The sequence below is a fragment of the Amblyraja radiata genome, chromosome 36 (genome assembly GCF_010909765.2).
Source record: "Amblyraja radiata isolate CabotCenter1 chromosome 36, sAmbRad1.1.pri, whole genome shotgun sequence".
Taxonomy (NCBI): domain Eukaryota; kingdom Metazoa; phylum Chordata; class Chondrichthyes; order Rajiformes; family Rajidae; genus Amblyraja; species Amblyraja radiata.
The window spans coordinates 21,577,447-21,603,257 of NC_045991.1; the positions used below are offsets into that span (position 1 = coordinate 21,577,447).

Consider the following 25,811-nt stretch of genomic DNA (forward strand, 5'->3'; position numbering starts at 1 on the left):
TTGTGATTTGTTTTCATAGGTGTCCACAATCATGTCTGCAAGTACCACCACACTCCGGTACCCAGGCTATATGAATAATGATCTAATTGGACTGATTGCTTCCCTTATTCCCACTCCAAGGCTTCATTTTCTCATGACTGGCTATACTCCGCTTACGACAGATCAATCAGTACGTGGTGATTCGTGTTATGTCTTAAATTATGTTTTGATGTAACAACAATTAATTTGTTTGTCATGAAACATTGTAGTGGTTTGTATCTTCGGGGGCCAATGTGCTCCACTATTCTGAGAAGATCACTGGTTTAGAGTCGTAGAATCATACAGTGTGGAAACAAGCCCTTTGGCCCAACTTGCCCACACAAACCAATGTGTCCCATCTACACTAGTCCCACTTGCCTGCGTTTAGCCCACGTCCCTCTAAACCTGTCCTGTCCATGTGCCTGTCTAATTGCATCTTAAACATAGCGATAATCCCTGTCTCAACTACCTCCTCCAGAAGCTTGTTCCATACACCTACCTTTTGTGTGAAAAAGTGACCCCTCAGATTCCTATAAAATCTTTCCCCCTTCATCTTAAACCGATGAGAACATGCAAACTCCACACAGACAGCACCCAAGGTCAGGATCGACCTTGAATCACTAGTGCTGCGAGGCAGCTGTTTTACCAGCTGTGCCACTGAGCTGGACCATTTCTGTGCTCATCCTACTTCTGATTAAGATGGTGGTCTGAGGGGCTTGTGCATGCATTTATATAGGTTATGTTCAAGCAATCCTGATAGCAAATGGTAACCGTGTAAGCTATGACAATATCAGACTAGTGAATGGTCCTCCCATAAGATAGGGTGCAGTACTGATCTTCCAACCTATCTCATTGTGGACCTTGGAAATTTCATTGTAACTCTAACACCTTAATGCATGTACTCTGGTATTTGTGTTGCTGTTGTCCTTGTATATGTCTTGCTAGTACTAATATGACTTGATCAGATAGTGCGCAAACATAGCAGTCCACTGTATGTAAATATACCGTGCCCTCCATAATACATAGATACATAGAAAATAGGTACAGGAGTAGGCCATTCGGCCCTTCGAGCCTGCACCGCCATTCAATATGATCATGGCTGATCATCCAACTCAGTATCCCGTACCTGCCTTCTCTCCATACCCCCTGATCCCTTTAGCCACAAGGGCCACATCTAACTCCCTCTTAAATATAGCCAATCAACTGGCCTCAACTAAATGAACTGGCCTCAACTACCTTCTGTGGCAGAGAGTTCCAGAGATTCGCCACTCTCTGTGTGAAAAATGTTTTTCTCATCTCGGTCTTAAAGGATTTCCCCCTTATCCTTAAGCTGTGACCCCTTGTCCTGGACTTCCCCAACATCGGGAACAATCTTCCTGCATCTAGCCTGTCCAACCCCTTAAGAATTTTGTAAGTTTCTATAAGATCCCCCCTCAATCTCCTAAATTCTAACGAGTATAAGCTGAGTCTATCCAGTCTTTCTTCATATGAAAGTCCTGACATCCCAGGAATCAGTCTGGTGAACCTTCTCTGCACTCCCTCTATGGCAATAATGTCCTTAATCAGATTTGGAGACCAAAACTGCACGCAATACTCCAGGTGTGGTCTCACCAAGACCCTGTACAACTGCAGTAGAACCTCCCTGCTCCTATACTCAAATCCTTTTGCTATGAATGCTAACATACCATTCGCTTTCTTCACTGCCTGCTGCACCTGCATGCCTACTTTTCCTATCTCCCCTTTTCCTAATAATGTTTGGGATAAAGACCCATCATTTATTTATTTGCCCCTATACTCCACAATTTGAGATTTGTAATTGAAAAAATCACATGTGGTTTAAGTGCACATTGTCAGATTTTAATAAAGGCCATTTTTATACATTTTGGTTTCACCATATAGAAATTACAGCAGTGTTTATACATAGTCCCCCCATTTCAGGGCACCATAATGTTTGGGACACAGCAATGTCATGTAAATGAAAGTAGTCATGTTTAGTATTTTGTTGCATATCCTTTGCATGCAATGACTGCTTGAAGTCTGCGATACATGGACATCACCAGTTGCTGGGTGTCTTCTCTGGTGATGCTCTGCCAGGCCTGTATTGCAGCCATCTTTAGCTCATGCTTGTTTTGGGGGCTAGTACCCTTCAGTTTTCTCTTCAGCATATAAAAGGCATGCTCAATTGGGTTCAGATCGGGTGATTGACGGCCACTCAAGAATTGACAATTTTTTAGCTTTGAAAAATTACTTTGATACTTTAGCAGTATGTTCGAGATCATTGTCTTGCTGTAGAATGAACCGCCGCCCAATGAGTTTTGAGGCATTTGTTTGAACATGAGCAGATAGGATGTGTCTATACACTTCAGAATTCATTATGCTACTACCATCAGCAGTTGTATCATCAATGAAGATAAGTGAGCCAGTACCTTCAGCAGCCAGTTTTCCCAGGCCATAACACCCCCACCACCGTGTTTCACAGATGAGGTGTTATGCTTTGGATCTTGGGCAGTTCCTTCTCTCCTCCATACTTCATTCTTGCCATCTCTCTGATAAGTTAATCTTCGTCTCATCTGTCCACAAGACCTTTTTCCAGAACTGTAGTTGCTCTTTTAAGTACTTCTTGGCAAACTGTAACATGGCCATCCTATTTTTGTGGCTAACCAGTGGTTTCATCTTGCAGTGTAGCCTCTGTATTTCTGTTCACGAAGTCTTCTGCAGACAGTGGTCATTGATAAATCCACACCTGACTCCTGAAGAGTGGTTCTGATCTGTCGGACAGGTGTTTGGGGATTTTTCTTAATTATATAGAGAATTAATCTGTCATTAGCTGTGGAGGTCTTCCTTGGCCTGCCGGTCCCTTTGCGATTAGTGAGCTCACCAGTGCTCTCTTTCTTCTTAATGATGTTTCAAACAGTTGATTTTGGTAAGCCTAAGGTTTGCTTGATGTCTCTAACAGTTGTCATCTTGTTTCTCAGTCTTATAATGGGTTATTTGACTTTCAGTGGTACAACTTTGGTCCTCATGTTGATAAACAGTAATAAAAGTTTCCAAATGTGATGGAAAGACTGGAGGAAAGACTCGGTGCTGAGAGCTCTCTACCTGCTTTAAGGAGGCATTTAAACACACCTGGGCAATTACAAACACCTGTGAAGCCTTATGTCCCAAACATTATGGTGCCCTGAAATGGGGGGACTATGTTTAAACTCAGCTGTAATTTCTACATGGTGAAACCAAAATGTATACAAATGGTCTTTTAATAAAATCTGACAATATGCATTTTAATCATGTGATTTTTTACTATTACAAATCTCAAATTGTGGTGTACAGAGGCAAATAAATAAATGATGGGTCTTTGTCCCAAACATTATGGAGGGCACTGTACATGACAATGATAAACCATCAAAAACCAATACCAGATATGTTTGCCTTATTTAATGAGAATCTAGTTAGTTTTGGCTCTAATTCTGTTCACTGATTCTATGCTACTTTTGTTCAAAGGGAGGGATAGATAATTACAACTCTCTAATTTTTAAAACTAGCGCATCTTTTGTCCTCAGGTGGCAAGTATACGTAAAACTACAGTCCTGGATGTCATGCGAAGACTGTTGCAACCAAAGAATGTGATGGTGTCCACTGGCAGAGACAGGCAAACTAACCACTGTTACATTGCCATCCTCAACATTATCCAAGGAGAAGTGGTCCCTACTCAGGTAAGAATATAGATTCAGGTTAGAACCACATTAAGGAAAGGATGAGTATGGATACTCTCCACATCCATAAAGGCAACACTCAACCTCCTCTTGGCAAATGACTGAAATATCAGTGGGGGTACACTTTGAGAGCTGTGACCATAATTCTATTAATTTAAAAATAGTTGTGGAAAGAGGGTGCACTAATATATTAAATCTAAATTGGTGAAAGGCTGATTTTGATGGTATTAGACAGGAACTTGATTGATTGAGAAAGGCTGTTACCAGGTAAATGAAAGTAGGATCAGTTACTGAAATGTGCAAAGAAATGGCAGATACAGTTTACTCCAAGCAAGGTCTGATGAAGGGTCTCAATTTGAAACGTCACCTATTCCTTTTCTCCAGAGATGCAGCCTAACTGCCAGCATTTTGTGTGTATCATCATTTTTTGCAAGCAAGTTGGTTGAATGTAAAAGAAAAGAATACAGATAATGGCAACACCTTTAATAACATTGACGTGCAGGGATCTCTGGACCCAAATCCATAACCCCCGCACCAAAAGTGGCACCATGAGAGGCTAGAGTGGTAAAGAAGGCATTGGTATGCTTGCCTTCATCGGTTCACAGATGACATGAAGACTGGTTATTGAGTTATTGAAGGTGTGAAAGCTAGTCGTGAGATATCGATGGCGATGACATGGGCTGAAAATGGCAGATAGTGTTTAATACAAATTAATATGGTGATGCAATTTGGGAGCACTAATGAGGTTAGGACACATACCATTAATAGGTCTTGGGGGTACTGAGGAACACGGAGACCTGAGATGCAGGTGAGCGATGTCAATAGGAATGCATATGGGATACTGCCCTTCATCAGTCAGGGCATTATATACGTCAGGAGGTGATGCTCTGATTTTACATCCAGTACTCCAGCTGAGATCTGATTAGTTCTGATCACCACATTATAGGAGGGTGCAGAGGAGATTCACCGGGATGTTACCTGGGGTAGTCGATCAGGGTGGGGGTCAGTGCACCTTTTAGTGCTGACCGATTCCTGGGCTGTCAGAGTGGCGATACTGGTTCACAATTAGGAACAGTTTCAAGGTCGGTGGGGGCGCTGCAAGCCGGCAGCCCTGCCAGCAACGTGTTGGTTTTTTCAACGTTTTTTTATTTTTTAGTGTGTCCTAATGTGTGTTTTTGGTGTCTCTCTGTGTGTCTTGTGTGGGGGGGTAAGGGGGAAACCATTTTGGTCGCCTCCTCCACGGAGAGGCGACTTTTTCCATGTCGCCTCCCCCGTGGCCTAACATCGAGGATCAGTGCGGCCTTTCCCGGAGACGTGCCCGTGGCTTCAGCGGCGGGCGCAGCGCGGACTCTCGTCGAGGATCGGGCGAGCCCTCACCGGGGCTTGTCAGAGGGGAGCGCTCCGTTTACTGGCCTGCGGCAGCCTGAAGCCGTGGTCTGCGGAGCTCCAGCTGGCGGGCCGTCCGCAGCCTGGGATCCCTTGTTGGGGACCCGGGAGGAGAAGAAGCTCCGACCGCCGGCCCGCGGCCTACTTCTACCGCCAGCGCGGCGGGGACTTACCATCAGCAGCGGGGTCCCTCGCCGGGGATCCCTGGAGAGGAGCTCTGACCGCCGGCCCTGCGGTCTGCGGTGCTTCTGGCTGCAGCACGGCGGGGACTTTAAATCTTCGACCGCTAGCCTGCGGCCTACACCAACCTGAAGCCGCTGTCTCCGGTGGGGAAGCACCGATTCAGGCCTTACCTGGACTTTATCTGGACTTTAACTTGTCTAAACCTCTGGACGCCCGCAGCGATGGCTGCGGGGGTTGAGGTCCCGACCACGGGGGGGAAATGGAGGAGGACCGGCCAAATGTTATGCCTTCCACCACAGTGATGAATGCTGTGGTGGATGTTTGTGTTACATTTTTTATTGTGTTTTTGTGTGTTCTTTTTTTTATTGTACTGCTGTTGGCAAATTAATTTCATTTGCACTTTATGTGCAAGTGACGAATACAACTGATATTGATATTGAGGTAGTGGTGATCAATTAGTTTCCTTATATGTAGAGGTAAAAACATCTGTAGAAAAGAGTAGGAATTTTTTCTGATGCCTAGGCAATAATCATCAACTAACAGCAACAAGATGTTTCTCATCGTCTCGTGTCTGGTATTTACTGCACTGTAATTGCTTGTCACTAAGTAAGAGCAATCTAAAGAAAAGGGCGTAAGAAAGAACTGCAGATACTGGTTTAAATTGAAGGAGGACACAAAATGCTGGAGTAACTCAGCGGGTGAATCAGCATCTCTGGAGAGAAGGAATGGGCGAAGATTCGAGTCGAGACCCTTCTTCAACAGATGCAAAAGGATGACACGAAGCTGGGGGGCAGTGTTAGCTGTGAGGAGGATGCTAGGAGGCTGCAAGGTGACTTGGATAGGCTGGGTGAGTGGGCAAATGCATGGCAGATGCAGTATAATGTGGATAAATGTGAGGTTATCCACTTTGGTAGCAAAAACAGGAAAGTAGACTATTATCTGAATGGTGGCCGATTAGGAAAAGGGGAGATGCAACGAGACCTGGGTGTCATGGTACACCAGTCATTGAAAGTAGGCATGCAGGTGCAGCAGGCAGTGAAGAAAGCAAATGGTATGTTAACATTCATAGCAAAAGGATTTGAGTATAAGAGCAGGGAGGTTCTACTGCAGTTGTACAGGGTCTTGGTGAGACCACACCTGGAGTATTGCGTACAGTTTTGGTCTCCTAATCTGAGGAAAGACATTGATTGGATTCAATTTATTGTCATTGCACTTTTCAGTGCAACAAAATGGTTTAGCCTGCAGTCATAACATAGAATAAATTACAAACACACAACACAGTTTAAAGTCCCAAAGTCATTGTCTCTTCCCTCCTTGCTCTCCCTCTGCGCTGAGGCAATCCAAGCCTCCGATGTTGTGACCCATTCTTGCCATAGAGGGAGTACAGAGAAGGTTCACCAGACTGATTCCTGGGATGGCAGGACTTTCATGTGAAGAAAGACTGGATAGACTTGGCTTGTACACGCTAGAATTTAGAAGATTGAGGAGGGATCTTATAGAAACTTACAAAATTCTTAAGGGGTTGGACAGGCTAGATGCAGGAAGATTATTCCCGATGTTGGGGAAGTCCAGAACTAGGGGTCACAGTTTAAGGATAAGACGGAAGTCTTTTAGGACCGAGATTAGAAAATAATTTTTTACAGAGAGTGGTGAATCTGTGGAATTCTCTGCCACAGAAGGTAGTTGAGGCCAGTTCATTGGCTATATTTAAGAGGGAGTTAGATGTGGCCCTTGTGGCTAAAGGGATCAGGGGGTATGGAGAGAAGGCAGGGATGGGATACTGAGTTGGATGATCAGCCATGATCATATCGAATGGCGGTGCAGGCTCGAAGGGCCGAATGACCTACTCCTGCACCTATTTTCTATGTTTCTATGTTTTCACTCTAAGCCACGTTCTTTATATAGGTCCATAAAAGTCTGCAAAGAATACGAGAGCGAAAATTGGCCAACTTCATACCGTGGGGACCAGCCAGTATTCAGGTGGCATTGTCACGGAAGTCTCCATACCTGCCATCAGCTCACCGTGTCAGTGGGCTTATGATGGCCAATCATACCAGCATCTCCTCAGTAAGTATCAATATCTTTGTGGTTGACACGTGACAGTTCTAATAGTTTGACTCTTATTGTCTGGCAATGAGTGTTTATATTTATGTGATTAAATTGTTGATGTGCAGTGAAAAGTGAAATAAATGACTGAGTGTAAAGAACACTTTATAAACAAATTCTGTTCAACAAGATAGTAGCTGTTGCACCCACTGGTGCATTGGCTGAACTCACTGGTCACTTGCTGTTGGCAGAGCACCATTCCTTGCAGTGTGCTGCCAGGGCTGGAAAGTCCCAACAAATCAGCCATTCTGGCTTGCTTGACTCGGAATGGCCTTGAAACCTTTGAGGCCCTATCCCCATACTGTACTTTATCATGTATGTATACATTCAAAACAATGTTGACAAGAGTTCTAATCCTGCTGCCTCGAATGAGGGATTTGGTCGTGTTGCTCTTTTCTGGGTATGTCTGTTTCAAGAGACCATGAATGGATTGAATGTACATTCCAGCCAACAAGATTAGAACTGTTGACAAAAGTTTTGGTTGAATGTTATAAAGCACCATATGAAACCTGCCCTGTATAAAATATTCAGTGTGAAAACACTGATTCATAGTATACCGGTCAAAGAATATTGAACATCCGAGAATTTAAAAAAGGAGTTTGACATTAAAGGGTTCCACACTAAAAAAACTGTGAAACCATTCTGCACCTTAATGTAACATGTGTTTGAGTTTATGGGATTATTAAGGGTTTTCTCTTCATCCCACAGTTGTTTGAAAGAACCAGCAGACAGTATGATAAACTCAGAAAAAGAGAAGCATTCTTAGAACAATTTCGCAAAGAGGACATATTTAAGGAGAGTTTTGATGAACTGGATAATTCCCGGGAGATTGTCCAGCAGTTAATTGATGAATATCACGCTGCAACTCGCCCCGACTACATTTCCTGGGGTACACAGTAGCAATGACACAGACTGCTGCTTGCTGAGGGTTTACCGCTGCACATTCCATCATTATATGCTGATAAGTCGACTCTATTAACATTTCTGTTTATCCTTTGTGAAGTGACTAACTGGAATATGGTGAATATGCAGGATAGCCAGGCTTAGACCTGCAGGCTCCTGTGCGAAATGAACATCTTGGCTGAATATCTCCGCCCTGTTCCTTCCCTAGACATGTTTTAAGGAAGATTCCAGGTGACAACTAGTGATGGAGACATTGATCAGAAAGTTTAGTTGTATGACTGTTCGTTCAGGTCAGTGATTCAGCAACATAACTGCACATTTGATTGTCATGTTGGTGTGAGCCTGGAGTCGCCCCAGTGAGTTAGTATATAGTGTGCAGTCAAAACCTTGTGGTAACAGGTCATTGACTATTCCTACAGTTCGGGAAATACTTCCACTCACAACAGTTTATTGTAAAATGAAGCATTTTTGGTAAAAGTCTTTCCCCTTCATTTTAATCCACAATTGGATAGTTTAATTTGTAAATGTACCATTTATTTTAATATGGGATTAGTTTTATAAATGTTGTGCAGTAGTAGTATCTGGCCTTGTACTGGTGGGTGAGCAAGGCATCCATTGCCTGCTATTGTAACTATTTGCCTGCTTGATCACTCGATCAGTAGATGTTGCTTCTCCTGCCATGTCCAACACCTGTCTGCTCACTTAACCAAGCACTCAGATTAGTAAATGCTTCAGGAAATTACAATTCTGCTAATTTAGGCTAACATTGGCTAGTGTTTTACTTTGGTCACCATTTTTTGGGTTTCCGGGTAGTGCTAAAATGTCTTCACACCTACTAATGAAGGTAATTTTAAAGATGATTGGAAAAAAGTTTCAGAAATGTTTAGCTTGTGCTTTCAGTATTGTGTAGTAGCTGGGGACGTGATCTGAAGGTTGTAGAATGCACGATTAACAGACCTGTTTAACAGTTGCTAATAAAATAGTTTTTTTATTGAATGGTAGTTTTTGCATATCCTATAAAATGCACATTATTGTCGTGAATTTCAGTTAGTATCTCACAATTTGTTAATGCTTATTTGATTTCATCTTTGTCCAGCAGCAATAAATGAAAGTTTACTTAAAGGACAGTTAATGTAGCTGATTAATGTTTAGTAATGTCTTAGCATCATAGTGTACCAGTGAGTTAGTTAGTGGGCAATTAGCAGGTGAGTTATACATGAGGGCAAATTGCTGAATCTGGGAGGCAGCTCCACAATTGTCGGCACGTACCAGCTTTTCAGTCTTGAGGGTGGATACAGCAGGAGTGCAGGCCACATGTTCTGCTCTCTGAGATCCTATACACACCAGATATCTCCAGCCTCATCCAGACCACCTGACTCAGCACTTTGCAGGGATAGATGAGACTTGGAAAGTGATCTGGTTCTGTACAAACAGAAATAGTGAATAGTGTACAAACAGAAATATTGAATAGTGTGTAGAAGGGTTTCAGCCAGAAACGTTGCCTATTTCCTTCGCTCCATAGATGCTGCTGCACCCGCTGAGTTTCTCCAGCATTTTTGTATACCTAGTGGATTGGACTGTTCCTCTGTAAATTGCCCAACATGATATTGGGGAATTGCTGTGTACCTTCGATTTTCCAGCATCTGCAGTTCCTTCTTGAACAACATGATATTGGGGAATTGCTGTCTTACCTGAGTGGGCTTGTTGCCATAATCTAGATTTCTTCTATGACTCTAAATCATCTGACTTGAACACTGCTTCATACCCCTGGGTTGTTAGTTGCCCAAGCGAAACAAGAATGATCCCACTTCTGTATGCTATATGCTATATGCTAGGGACAATTTACAGTAGGCAGATAACCTACAAACCTTCACCACTTAGGAATGTGGGAAGAAACCAGTGCACCCAGATAAAACCTACACGATCACAGAATGTGCAAACTCCACACAGACAGCACTGATCAAATCTGATCTCTGGCACTATGAGGCAGCAGCTCTACTACTGCACCTCTGTTTCTCAGGTAAAGCAACCTTGCCCTTACATCACCTTGTAGAAACTTACAAAATTCTTAAGGGGTTGGACAGGCTAGATGCAGGAAGATTGTTCCCGATATTGGGGAAGTCCAGGACAAGGGGTCACAGTTTAAGGATAAGGGGGAAGTCTTTTAGGACCGAGATGAGAAAAACATTTTTCACACAGAGAGTGGTGAATCTGTAGAATTCTCTGCCACAGAAGGTAGTTGAGGCCAGTTCATTGGCTATATTTAAGAGGGAGTTAGATGTGGCTCTTGTGGCTAAAGTGATCACGGGGTATGGAGAGAAGGCAGGTACAGTAAACTGAGTTGGATGATCAGCCATGATCATATTGAATGGCGGTGCAGGCTCGAAGGGCCTACTCCTGCACCTATTTTCGATGTTTCTATGTTTCTATCATATTTTCTAGGGACTGTGCATTGAGCAGGAGGATAGCTGCGAGGGAGGGAGTGGGGTTGTATGATGCTTGATGCATACTGGGAGACGACCCAGTGACCATGTTTCCAGGCACAGTCGACACCTCGCCACTAACTCCCGGTGGCCCACACGGACCCTGCGTGTCCTGGGGCCTTTGAGGAATATAAAGCAAAGAGGGAAGAACTCAGGCGGGCAATTAGAAGAGCCAGGTTTTGCTGTCAAATTAAAGAGAATCCCAAGGCTTTTTATACTGACATATAAAATAAGAAGGTAACTCGAGGATAAAGATATGAATTTGTGCTTGGTCTTGCGATGTAGGCGAGGCATTAAACATGCACTTTGCATCTGTTTTCACTAAGGAGCGGAACATGGAGGACAGTGTGGAGAACACTCGTATGCAAGGGCAATGTGAGTTTAAGAAAGCAGAGGTGTGGGGGATCTTGAAGAGCATTAACGTGGATGAATCCTCAGGATGTGAGGCAATATCCCAGGTTATTGAGGCAAGAGAGGAGATTCCGGGAACCTTAACGAATACCGTTGCATCTTCTCTAGCCACAGCCAAGGTCTGGAGAGAAGCTAATGTTCCTTTATCTAAGTAGGTGAAGTAGAATGAAACAATAGCCGGTGAGCCTCGCGTCAATGGTAGGGAGGATTCTACGGGATAGGATTTACTCTCACCTGGAAGGGAATGGGTTAATGAGAGACAGTCAGCTTGTCTTTGTATGCAGCATGTCATGTCTTACTAACTTGATCAAGGATGTGATCGATGAGGGTAGAGTGTGGATGGTAATGCATGATAAAGGTCCACATACTGAGCTGATCCAGAAGATTAAGATGCATGGGGCTAACAATGACTTTGTTGTATAGATTCATAACTGGCTTACTGATAGAAGACAGAGGGTTGTGGTGGAAATATCATGTTCAGGCTGGAGCTCTGACCAGTGGAGTTCCGCAGTGATCTGCTGGGACCTCTGCTGTTTGTGATATATATAAATGACGTGGACATAAACGCAGATGGGTTGGTTAGTAAATTTACAAATTACACCAAGATCTCTGGAGTCGCGGACTGTCTAGAAGGCTGTCAAATTATACCGCGGCACATAGATCAGCTACAGAAATGGAGATATGTCAGATAGTCTAATCCGAGCAAGTGTTGCACTCTGGGAGGTCAAATGTAAGGAGAAATTATACAATTAATGGCAAGACTCTTAACAGCATTGATGAACAGAGAGATGGATAGACTTGGATTGTGTTCTCTGGAATGCCAGGGGTTTTATGCGAGACTTAGTAGAAGTATATAAAATTATGAGAGGCATAGATAGGGGAGACAGAATTCTTTTCCCAGATTTGAAATACCAAATACAAAAGGGCATATCTTTAAGGTGAGAGGGGCAAAATTTAAAGGAGACTAGACCAAGTGCAGACCCGTTGGGTCTGTTTCCCCAACGGCGTTTGCGGGGGGGGGGGGAGGGGGGGCTGCGGCATCAAACTCACATTAACCACCCCCTAAATACACAGGGGGGGGGAGGGGGGGTGAGAAAAGGGGAGGGAGGGGAGAGGAGGAGGAGGAAACGGGACAGATTTGGGAGGGAAAGGAGAGCGGGGTAGGGGGTGAGAGAGGGGGATGGGGAGAGAGATGTGGGGGATGGGGAGGTAGGGGAGGAGGGAGGGAGGGGGAGAGGGGTGGGGGGAGAGAGGGGAAAGAGTGGGGATGGAGAGGTGGAAGAGTGGGGAGGGAGGAGGAGAGGGGTAGGGGGAGTGATGGAAGAGGGACAGAGGGGTAGGAGGAAGGTAGCGGGCGGAGAGAGGGAAGGGGATGGGGTAGAGAGGGAAGGGGGGTGGGGGAGAGAGGGATGGGTGGCAGAGGAAGATGGGTGAGGAGAGGGAAACATAGACCCTCTGATCCCCTTAGCCACAAGGGCCACATCTAACTCCCTCTTAAATATAGCCAATGAACTGGCCTCGACTACCCTCTGTGGCAGAGAGTTCCAGAGATTCACCACTCTCTGTGTGAAAAAAGTTCTTCTCATCTCGGTTTTAAAGGATTTCCCCCTTATCCTTAAGCTGTGACCCCTTGTCCTGGACTTCCCCAACATCGGGAGCAATCTTCCTGCATCTAGCCTGTCCAACCCCTTAAGAATTTTATAAGTTTCTATAAGATCCCCTCTCAATCTCCTAAATTCTAGAGAGTATAAACCAAGTCTATCCAGTCTTTCTTCATAAGACAGTCCTGACATCCCAGGAATCAGTCTGGTGAACCTTCTCTGCACTCCCTCTATGGCAATAATGTCCTTCCTCAGATTTGGAGACCAAAACTGTACGCAATACTCCAGGTGTGGTCTCACCAAGACCCTGTACAACTGCAGTAGAACCTCCCTGCTCCTATACTCAAATCCTTTTGCTATGAAAGCTAACATACCATTCGCTTTCTTCACTGCCTGCTGCACCTGCATGCCTACTTTCAATGACTGGTGTACCATGACACCCAGGTCTCGCTGCATCTCCCCTTTTCCTAGTCGGCCACCATTTAGATAATAGTCTGCTTTCCTGTTTTTGCCACCAAAATGGATAACCTCACATTTATCCACATTATACTGCATCTGCCAAACATTTGCCCACTCACCCAGCCTATCCAAGTCACCTTGCAGTCTCCTAGCATCCTCCTCACAGCTAACACTGCCCCCCAGCTTAGTGTCATCCGCAAACTTGGAGATATTGCCTTCAATTCCCTCATCCAGATCATTAATATATATTGTAAATAGCTGGGGTCCCAGCACTGAGCCATGCGGTACCCCACTAGTCACTGCCTGCCATTGTGAAAAGGACCCGTTTACTCCTACTCTTTGCTTCCTGTTTGCCAGTCAGTTCTCTATCCATATCAATACTGAACCCCCAATGCCGTGTGCTTTAAGTTTGTAAACTAATCTCTTATGTGGGACCTTGTCGAAAGCCTTCTGGAAGTCCAGATACACCACATCCACTGGTTCTCCCCTATCCACGCTACTAGTTACATCCTCGAAAAATTCTATAAGATTCGTCAGACATGATTTACCTTTCGTAAATCCATGCTGACTTTGTCCAATGATTTCACCACTTTCCAAATGTGCTGCTATCCCATCTTTAATAACTGACTCTAGCAGTTTCCCCACTACCGATGTTAGACTAACTGGTCTGTAATTCCCCGTTTTCTCTCTCCCTCCCTTCTTAAAAAGTGGGGTTACGTTTGCTACCCGCCAATCCTCAGCAACTACTCCAGAATCTAAAGAGTTTTGAAAGATTATTACTAATGCATCCACTATTTCTGGAGCTACTTCCTTAAGTACTCTGGGATGCAGCCTATCTGGCCCTGGGGATTTATCGGCCTTTAATCCATTCAATTTACCCAACACCACTTCCCGGCTAACCTGGATTTCACTCAATTCCTCCAACTCCTTTGACCCGCGGTCCCCTGCTATTTCCGGCAGATTATTTATGTCTTCCTTAGTGAAGACGGAACCAAAGTAGTTATTCAATTGGTCCGCCATATCCTTGTTCCCCATGATCAACTCACCTGTTTCTGACTGCAAGGGACCTACATTTGTTTTAACTAATCTCTTTCTTTTCACATATCTATAAAAACTTTTGCAGTCAGTTTTTATGTTCCCTGCCAGTTTTCTTTCATAATCTATTTTTCCATTCCTAATTAAGCCCTTTGTCCTCCTCTGCTGGTCTCTGAATTTCTCCCAGTCCTCCGGTATGCTGCTTTTTCTGGCTAATTTGTACGCATCATCCTTCGCTTTGTTACTATCCCTGATTTCCCTTGTTATCCACGGATGTACTACCTTCCCTGATTTATTCTTTTGCCAAACTGGGATGAACAATTTTTGTAGTTCATCCATGCTGTCTTTAAATTGTTTTTATTTTTTTTGTTTATTTTATTAGAAGTTAATACAATACAAAACAATACAGTGGCACCTGCCAACTATGTCATACCGTAATCCATTCTATGTACAACCTCTAGTTTTATGTTATGAGTAGGCAAGACAAGAAAAAGAAAACAATAGAAAGGGGAAAGAGTGGAAAAATAGATGGTAGAGAGTAGAAAAATGTGAAGTGTGGATATAAAAAATAAAAATAAAAAAATAAAATAAAAAAGAAAAGGTGGAAAGTAGAAATAGAAGAAAAGGCCCCTTAAAAGAGAATTTTTCAAATCTATATTCGGAGATGTAGATCTATCCACGTCATGAACTGAAATCAGCAATCCTTATGGTACCGCTGCATCACATGATTCCAAAAAGTCGATGAAAGGAGACCAACTCCTTAAGAATTGGTCATATTTATCTATTAGTCGGAAGTCTCATTTCTTCAAGGCGTGCTATGTCCATCATATTCCTAATCCACATTTTAACAGTTGGTATGGTTTTATTTTTCCAAAATTTAAGTATCAATTTCTTTCCAATTATTAACCCATAATTAAAAAAAACATTTTGGTCTTTATTTAAATTGGTATCTTCTCCTATTATTCCAAATATAATCCATTCCATTTTGGGTTCTATTCTTGACTTGAAGAGCTTTGTAAATATATCAAATATATCACTCCAAAATTTATTCAACTTTGTACATCCTACAAATGAATGTGTTAAATTAGCGTTTTGAAACAAACATTTATCGCATCTGGGAGAGACGTTTGGATAAAATTTATTCAACCTCGTTTTTGAATAATATAGTCTATGTAATAATTTGAATTGAATTAAATTATGTCTTGTATTAATAGAACAATTATGTGTATTCATCAAATACTTTTCCCATCTATCCTTCGAGATCTTTATCATTAGCTCATGTTCCCAATCTTCCCTTAGTGCTTCTGTTGAGGGTGATTCTCTATCTAATATATTATTATAAAAGTATGAAATTAATTTTTGTGAATCAGCCTTAATATTCATTACTTCTTCTAAAGGGTCTAAAAATATAGTTTGAAATCTATGTATATATTTCTTCATAAAGTCACATACCTGTATATATTTAAAATATTGATTATCCTTCAATTTAAATTTTAATTTTAATTGTTGAAATGATAACAGTTTACCCAATTCATACATATCCCCTACTTTCCTAATCCCCAGTCTATCCCATTGTTGATATGTGTTGTCGATGAGAGAAGGTTTGAATGCGGGGTTGTTCGATAGTGGGGTTAGTACTGATAAATTATTTAATTTCAAGGATACTTTTATTTGTTTCCAAATTCTTATTATATTGTGAATAATTGGGTTCTTCTTGTATATTATACTATTCAATTTTATCGGTGAGAGCAGGATCGTTCCTATATCGTGCGGATAGCACTCCTCTTAGCTCAATTTTGAGAGTCACAGCAAAGGGTCTGAATACTTGCGTCAATGTGATATTTCAGTTATTTATTTTTAATTATTTTGCAATAATTACTAAACACCTGTTTTCGCTTTTATATTATGAGGTATTGTGCGTAGATTGATGATAAAAAAAATGACTAACCAATTTTAGAATAAGGCTGTAATGTAACAAAATGTGGAAAAAGTGAAGGGGTCTGAATACTTTCTCAATGCACTGTAAGTGCAAGGGTGTAAGGTAGTGGTTTACACTGAGGTAGTTTACAAGAAGTGCATGTTTCCAGTGACATCTTGTACCCTTCAAGTTCAGAGTTGTTGAAAATAGTGTTAAAAATTAAATAATGAGAAATCTTAATTCAGTGAGTGCTGTGGGAAAATTCTGCCCACTTGCAGAGGATGTTCCGATCTTAATCACCCATCCATCCTCATCATGAGTAACACATTTGAAGTACCTGGCTAATTTAAATAACTGTGACACCAATCTCACACAGTGGGTTCACATCATTAGCACAGTTTGCTTATTGTATAGAACTTGATTTTTACCATGGGTAGTTACTTCCATATATCAATGGCCTGCCCACCATCGAAGGGATCAACAGGAAAGGCAGCCAATATCATTAAGGACATAAATCAGACACAACATGATGGAGATAAGCAAATTGCCAGCAGGTGTTGAAACTACATCAGCCCTTGGCTTTTCATGTTCACAAGTTATAGGAGCAGAACCGGGCCTATCCGCCCATTGAGTCCAGCTCCGCCATTCAACCATGGCTGATCTCTGCCTCCTAATCCCATTTTCCTGCCGTCTCCTCATAACCCTTAACACCCATTCTAATCAAGAATCTGACTATCATTGCCTTAAAAATATCCACTGATTGGCCTCCACAGCCCTGTGTGGCAATGAGTTCCATAGATTAACTACCCTCTGACTAAAGAAGTTCCTTCTCACCTCCTTTCTAAAAGAGCGCCCTTTAATTCTGAGGCTATGACCACTGGTCCTAGACTCTCCCACCAGTGGAAACCTTTTGGGTTGAGGTGCAGAACAAGTTGTAAAAGTTACAAAGAATAATTATTGCTTTAATTTACTTAAGGATCATGTTGTGTAAAGAACTACAATGTCACTTGCAATAATGCATGTACATTCCCAGAAGAAGTCTGTGATGAACCTTTGCATAAACTACACACTCCTTGTGTCTCAGACAGATTGACCAGCACACTAAACGATGGAATGTGTTACAGGTTGAGTGTTCATACTTTGTACAGGCAGCAAGGGATGGGACAGTAACCATAAAAACTAATAACATCATAAAGGATGTTGGGTGAGCCCACAAATGGGCTGACAGGCTCTGAACAACTAACCATTATTCTTTGGAAATCCAAAATGCAGACATGAGCAAAGGAGAAAATAAATTACAGCAACATTTGTTGTGAATAAATGGGCACAGCTTTTGAGCTGTTGAAAGTGGAATAGCATAGAAAATTATTTTAAGGTTTTTAGTTTTAGAGATATACATTAGTTTTAGGTTATCCCAGTTTCACATCCTACACACTAGGGATAATTTAACCAATTAAACAGCAAACCTGTACATCTTTGGAATGTGGGAGGAATCCGAAGCACCCACGCATTCACTGGGAGAACGTACAAACTTTGTACAGACAGCACAATAGTCAGGATCGCCATAGCCCGGGTCTCTAGCCTTGCAAGTCAGCAACTCTACCGCTGTGCCACTGCGCTGTCCTGAAAGATCAATCTCAAACCACTGTGTGTAGTTTATACAAAGGTTCATCACAGACTTCCTCTGAGAATGTCTACATGCATTGGTAATCTTTGTAATATGACAAAGCACAGGAATTGTTCTTGTAAGGTACTTTTAAGAGAGCATTAATTGTAATAGAAGAGACTAGGTGGAGGTGCATGTAAACCTCTGTCTCACCTGGAAGGGTTGCTGGGGCCCCTGATGTAAATGAAGGAGGGGGGGGGGGGGGGGTATAGGGACAGGTGTTGCATCTCCTTCTTTTGCCGGGGGAAAGGGAGGGATAATGATCCGAGGAGTCACGGAAAAGTAGTCTCTGCAGAGAGCTGAAAGGGATGGGTACAGGAAGACTGGTGGTTGAATCTCATTCTGCTGCTGATGTTTGTGCAATGTTGTTTAGTCTGCCCTACTGAAATGTACCCGGCAGGCCAGAATATAGAAATAAATGGAAAGGGACCAGAGGAATTGCAGGCAAAAATGGCCAGTCCTGATACAAACAGTAAAGGGGCTGTCCCACTTGGGCGACCTAATTGACGAGTTTAGAAGAGTTTGAAAAAATGACATGTTGAAGACCTCCTTCGACTATGTAGAAGACCTCCTTCCACCTCCTTCGACTATGTTGAAGACCAGCTTCGACTAGCTACGTCTAATTTTGGGACAATTGGAGACGGAATAGTGGAGAGTGAAGACGACCTCCTTCGATCTCCTTCAACCTCCCTTCGACTATGATGAAGACTATCTATGGCTATCTTCGACCACCTTCGACTACCATCGATTACCTTCGACTAACATGCCGACCTACTATGGCTAAACCTACGAGTAAAAAAAGTATAGATTTTTTCCATGGCGATCTTTTTTTACTCAGGGGCATTTTTTAACATTTTGAAAAAAAAAGCCGCGACCTAGCTGAGGCCTCCAGTACGCGGAGACCACTCTCGAGCATGAAGGAGAGTTACGAAGACCTCCTATGACCTTGTGTCGACCATGCTGCGAGTATGAGTCGAGGGCGAACTCGCGGATTAGGTCGCCCAAATTCGACAGGCCCGTAAGAAAGTCGGATTAAATGTTGGCTTCAGTGATTTGTGTACGAGGACACCTTGGACATTCACCTTATCTGCTGACCTTTCCAACATTTTCTGACTTTAATTCAAATTATCAGCATCCAATTTTATTTTTCAATCATTTGCAATTGTGAGAAGCAAAGTGATATTTCATAAAATATAATAGAGAAAAAAATCTTCTGAAAGAAGTTGCATCAGAACAGTGTTCACAGATTAGAGGATTTTAGTTTGAACAGTTTCTGATAGGTGTAGAAAGGAACTGCAGATGCTGGTTAATACTGAAGATATACACAGCATGCTAGAGAACTCAGCAAGTCAGGCAGCATCTTTGGAGGAAAAGTCGTCCTACCTGTCCCACTGTTCGCATCCTTGTATCCCTCTAATTATCACACCTCCAGCCAACAGAGGCCATTAGGGGTTCCACCCTTCCTGCGATCATCTGTTGTCAGGCCTGATTTCTTCTGAGCTTTTCTCATCTCCAGTTTATCTCCCCCCCCCCCCCCCCCCGCCCACCCTCCATCACCCCACCACCACCTCTCAGTCTGAAGAAGGTCTCCGACCCAAAATGTCACCTAATCTCCAGAATGCTGCCTGATCCGCTGAGTTACTCCAGCATGTTGTGTCTAGTGCTGAAGGGTAATGGACTGAAGCCACTCTTCTGTTTTTCTGACCAGCCAACTCCAAATGGGGATGTATAAATGTCTGTTTGCATGGTAGAGGAGGCACTGAAGAAACAGATCAGGGACGTTTATTCGAACATCTCCATGAAACATTGACACATCATTTCACTTAAACTATATGTCAGTGCCACACTCCACAGTTAGACACACTCAGGCAGAAATACAGATGCACAGAACTGTCAAGGGACCGTTGAGTCACGTTTAGCCCAACCTAGACAGAAGGATGGTTTGAATAGCAGAACAATCAGTAAAGTCTCGTGACAGGAGCCACAAAGAGAAATACTGTTTACAGGATTAGTTCGTTGAGACCTAATAGATTAGAATTGAGATGATGCGGGCTATCCAGGAAATGGTGGAGGTAAATGCATCTAAGAGTATAGGATCATAGAGTCATACAGCATGGCCCTTCAGCCCAACTGTCCCATACCAACCAATATGTCACCTTTACCCCAGTCCCACCTGCCTGCGCTTGGCCCATATCCCTCTAAATCTGTGCTATCCACGTACCTGTCTGTATGTTTCTTAAACATTGCGATAGTACCTAGATAAACTACCTCCTCTGCAAGCTCGTTCCTTACACCCATCACCCTTTGCGTGAGAAAGTTACCCCTCAGGTTCCTATTAAATCTTTCCTCCACCGCACCTTAAACCTATGTCCCACCCTTTGTGTGAATCACATGGAAGTTGATGAGAAAGTCAGGTAAATCCACGTGGACCAGCGTTGGGTGAAAAAGATCATGAGATGGTAAATCTCCCTAAAGTGAATCCCATGCTGGTTCATGAAGGTACAACGGAAAGTATTTCTGTGAAGAGTCAGGATGTGACATTATGTCCAGTGGTAAATGATCATCCAGTAACATGCAATGAATCTGCAAATGAAATAGAAATGAGCAGTAAACATAAGGATCACAGTTTGCTAATAGATATGACTATGTACATTTGGAAAAAAATTGTAAATGTTTTTTTTTTAACAATATGGGATGCAGTTTGTTTCTGAACAAGAACAATTCTTTGGTCAGAAGGTGGTGAATCTGTGGAATTCATTGCCACAGACAGCTGTGGAGGCCAAGCCAATGGATATTTTTAAGGCAGAGATTGACAGATTCTTGATTAGTAAGGATGTCGGGTTATTGGGAGAAGGCAGGAGAATGGGGTTGAGAGTGAAAGATAGATCAACCATGATTGAATGACGGAGTAGACTTGATGGGCCGAATTGCCTAATTTTGTTCCTATGACTTATGGACGCGAATGATACTATTGCTTTAAGGCTTTTAAATCTTTAAGTAGTGTCCTCCTGTTCTCTGGTCTGCATGAAGGTACAAGGTACATAAATTCAGCACATTGATGTGATTTGGCATGATAAGTGAACAAGGAACCTTTACTCATCCATAGTGCTTTGTAACTCTTAGTAAAACTGATTGTTCTTGTTGATCTACCCCTCTGCATATGTTTGACTACATATCTGGACCTCCTCATTAGCAGTATTTCCAACCAGGGGATTTTTATATGGGAAGGTTGAGCAGTGTGCAATATGTGCTGATATTTAACGTGAAGCTCATTTAACCCTATTGGAAGCACCATTGTCCTCTTATGACCAATGTTTTGTGATGTGAGTTTTTGAAATGCCCCACTGGTGTCCATGTTAATCTTAGAAAGGGTAATCCATCACAGGTATACAGGGAAGAGAGGTGGTGGAAGGGAACAATAAGCTAAAGATGAACACTAAGTCTCCAACAGATACATGTAGGATCCCTTTAAATGCCTGACACAAATGGACATACCCAAAGTAGAGACTCCAACTATTCAGAGAGTTGTGGGATCAGTGGCACAGTAGCGTAGTTGGTAGAGCTGTTGCCTCACACTGCCAGAGACCCGGGTTTGATCCCGACCTCTGGTGATGTCAGTGTGGAGTTTGCAGGTTCTCCCTGTGACCCCAAAGATGTGCAGTTTGTAGGTTTATTGACCACAGTAAATTGCACTTAGAAAGTAAGGAGTGGGTGAGAAAACAGGATAACAAATAGTATAAACGAGTCTTCAATGGTCGGTGTGAACTTGATGGACTGGTTTCCGTGCTGTATCTCTTAACTAAACTAAACTAAATTTTCATGAAACAATGATTATGCTTTCAAAATTTATAAGGGGCATGACAAGGCAAACTGCAGATTTGATCATTATTGCACTGCAGAACTGGAGAAGCTTTAAGAGGATATTGCAAGCTGCGTAAGTGGGTAAGATAGATTATTATATGGAAAAAATAATGAAGCTATCCACTTTGGTGTACGATGGAGAAAAGCAGAGTGTCAAGTAGACCTTCTGAAGAAGGGTCCCCACCCGAAATGTCACCAAGCCATGTTCTACTGGGATGATTTTTGATTCAGTGACTTACTCCAGCACTTTGTGTCCTTTTTTGTAAGCCAGCATCAGCAGTTCCTTGTTATTAGTTGAAGAAGATTTCTGAATGTTTGTACTCCAGTAATTGAAAGCTAACGTGCACATGAGGCAAATGGTCTGGGTTTTTTTAATGAGAGGATTTGACTACCGTACTGTATAGGGTCTTGATGAGGCTGCATCCTTGAGGATTGTGTTCAAGATTGGTCTTCTTTACCTATCCAATGATAAAGTTGCTGAAACACTGATGTAGTGAAGATTCACTTGACTGGCTCCAGGAAGCGCAGGATTGTTAGATGAGAGGTGATTGTGTAAACTTGGCGTGCTTAGAAGGACGAGAGGTGATTTGACTGGGACATACAAAATTCTTGCAAGACTCGTGAGCATTATACCTGGCTGAGAAACATAAAAGGCACAGCTACAGTCTCAGAATATGAAGTAAGATATTTAGGATTGAGCTGAGGAGAAATGTCTTCTCTGTCTTGGAAGGTTGTCAAAACTCAGCCATTGAACTTATTCAAATCAGAAAATAATTAATAATTAATAATTAGTTTAATAATTCAGGAAATTATTGCTGAGAATCCAATGGTGTATTCCTGCTCCTATTCCTTATATTCCTATATCATATCGATCATCTCTGGCAACCTTGAAATGAGCTTGCATCATATAGGCTGCGTGTATCAATTGTCTACATTACCACAGAGCAGCAGGAGCTGTATATTGTGCCTCTATGCCTTCCTGTGCTAGTTTGCCCAGCTCTACTCTTGCCTTTTTGGTGCAGACGTTCATCAGAAGACACGCACCATCAGTACATTCTTGGAATTCAAATAAATTGTGGTATGTATTCTCAAATCCAGTCTTCCTTCCATCCTTTCCTTCCCGTCCCCATAGTCCTCCTTACTGCATACAATGCTAGTGACAATTTCAACCCTGCCTCTGTATTGTGGTGGGAAATGGCTTTCAATAACACAGTGGATGCAAAGCCTTAAGGTATGTTGATGTAAGCTCTTAGTAATTCCTGCTGCAATATTAACTGTTAAAACCTTTAGCAGTGATTATCGTCTAAAGTTCCTGACCTTCAATGATCGTAGCAAAGTTTGCATCTCAGTCTAAGATCAATGTGGAATAAAGTTGGGAAATGAACATTGAACATAGAACATAAAAATAGTACAGCGTAGGGACAGGCCCTTCAGCCCACGATGTCTGTTCCGAACAAGATGCCAAGATAAACTAATCTCTGCCTGCACCTGACCCAGATCCCTCCAGTCCATGAATATCCACGTGCTTATACAAAAGTCTCTTTATATCGTATCTGCCTCCATCATCCTGGTAGCACGTCCCACACACTCACTGCTCTCCATGTAAAGAAACATTGCCCCAGCTCATCTCCCCTAAACATTGCTCCTCTTACCTTTTAGCTATGCCCTCTAGTCTTTGACATTTCCATTGAATTGAACGAATTCCAATGAATTTCACACTGTTTTTATATAGATTAATTAGGACTGATGGGAAAGCACGGGAGAGCTAAATTGAGTTTAGATATTCAAGCATTGCTTCATTGGTTTGAAAAATTAATGGCAGCAGCTTTTGCTCCCATCTGCTGGCCAATAACAAGTTATCTGGATAGTTAGGCTTCATAATTCCCATAAACCAGTGTGAAATGCAGGAGGCAATATTTCTCATCATTTGACACTTTGAATTATAAATCACCATTCAGTACTAACTTCCAGGATTATGACCAGTTGGATCACACTGCTGCCCGCACATCGGTGAAACCTGGTCAATTTATTTGTAACATGAAATCTGGAGCAAATAAGTGTGTGTCAATAACTGGAGAGCTCTCGAAATAAAAGCACATATGAAATGAATGCTGATTGAAGAGAAGCACTGCAGCATGTAATGCAGTTCCAAGTCCTCGTTTATCAAAGCTGTCATCAATTCACTGCAGAACATGTTTGTCGCAGTGATATTCCAGGGGCACTGGGGCTTCAATAAGACAGGGAACACACTACTGAGCAGGAATACTTAATGCTGTAGCTGGACTAGTGCCATGCTGTGGTTACAAGTCACAGTGCAAGATGAACTGCTGCAATAAAGCGATATTTAGATGCCCCATGCGAGGCTCACGAGAAACAATAACCTTGAGATCCACACATGAAGGGAATGTTACAGCTAAATACATTTTTGTTTTATCATGAAGCTTTAAAAGCAGCCAGAAGATAGAGAAGTGTTCGTTCTCGAAAATGAATCAGGTTTTATTTTTAACACTTTAAGGCATAATGGTACATAGAAAATCTTTAGAAAATTAAAATGGATGTGAAATTAGTTCCCTGATCATTATTTTATATGATATAAAAGTTTTTGTTCATTTGCTCTTGTTGTCTGAGAGAATAGAGCGATATCATCCCCTACCACTGGCATTCAGTAAGGGCATGATAACAATTCTCATTTTTTTTAGCCCTATGCCTACGAGATGCTTTAAATTATTAACAGATTTCCTTAAAATTTGGAGTGTACAAAACATTTTCTTTGTGCCAGATAGGGATACTAATAAGCACAGATCATCAGATAATATACCTGCTACTGTGACGTGGCTGTGCATAGATTCTTTATACCCTCAATTATATAGCGGTAATATCCATTCCTGCTGTTGACTCTGCAATGATAAACACTTCACTAGTGCATGACAAATCCAGCCAGATATAGGTGTTTCCAAATAATTTGCCACATCAAGTGTAAAATTAGTTCGATCTGCATTTTTGAAAATGATTTTCCTCAGGTTATTTTGACTGCCTCTGTTCCAACCTACTCATCCGATTAGAAATAAATAGCTATAATTGTTGAAACTTGTGGGATGCATCTGCCATTTCTGGATCAGCCTTGACTGTAGTGTTAATTTCTTATAGCAATTAATGTTATGTCATTCCATGTGCAATGTTGGGAAAGTATCCATGTAACATCTGCTGAGGTCTGATTTAAATCAATGACCGATTGCATTGGCAAGGCTTCATGCACAGGGGGGATATTGCACCAATTATGTTATTATAAATAGAATATGCAAATCAACTTTATTGCAATACATGGGCAAACATTTGAACCAACAACTGTGCAGCAGGTTGACATATATGAGGTACTTACAGCCATGAATGTACATCTCGGGATGTGCCCATTTTGAAAGGAAGGAACAAAATGGATGGTATTATTCAACAAAGATAATTTGTACTTTGAGCTTTTAGCACAGCAGGATGTTCCAAGGTGCCCCTTAGTTAAGAGTCCAGAGAGCCTTGTTGCCATATGTCCCGCAACGGAACAATAAATGTCCTCCTTGCAGTAGCAGTATAACAGGTTTAAGTACATTGTTGAGTGATATTTGACAATGTGATTCTTGCAGAAGAACTTACCCCAAAACATGGGCAGTTTTAAGGAGCAGCTTAAGTGAGAACAATGCAGTAGAGAAATTGGGAATTTAAGGAAGAGAATTTCAGAGCTAAAGGCCTATGCATCTAGAGCAAAACCACCAATTATGCAACAATTAAAACTGAGAGTGCAAGAGAGTGTACCACAGATGGCAGTGCATGGTATTTTTAAGGTGAACATTTGGAGATTCTTGATTAGTAAGGGTGTCAAAGGTCATGGGGAGAAAGCAGGAGAATTTGGTTGAGAGGGATAGATAGATCAGCCATGATTGAGTGGTGAAGTAGATTTGTTGGACCAAATGGCCTAATTCTGCTCCTATCACTTATGACGAGGATAGAATTGGAGGAACATAATGTCTTTTCAATAGTAATAAATTAATCTTTGTTACTGCAGCTAAAAATGCTAAAGGCCTG

At 42.2% G+C, this 25,811-nt stretch overlaps 2 long non-coding RNA genes across 2 annotated transcripts; both read left to right on the forward strand.

Annotated features, from left to right (window-relative positions):
- On the forward strand, positions 1-3,661 carry LOC116966194. Its single transcript, XR_004409924.1, has 2 exons — positions 1-169; positions 3,576-3,661. It is a non-coding gene; the product is annotated as an uncharacterized LOC116966194 (long non-coding RNA).
- Positions 3,662-7,181: 3,520 nt separating this feature from the next.
- On the forward strand, positions 7,182-25,543 carry LOC116966196. The gene is made up of 4 exons (XR_004409925.1): positions 7,182-7,364; positions 8,112-9,492; positions 10,847-10,851; positions 25,533-25,543. It is a non-coding gene; the product is annotated as an uncharacterized LOC116966196 (long non-coding RNA).
- The last annotated feature ends 268 nt before the right edge of the window (positions 25,544-25,811 follow it).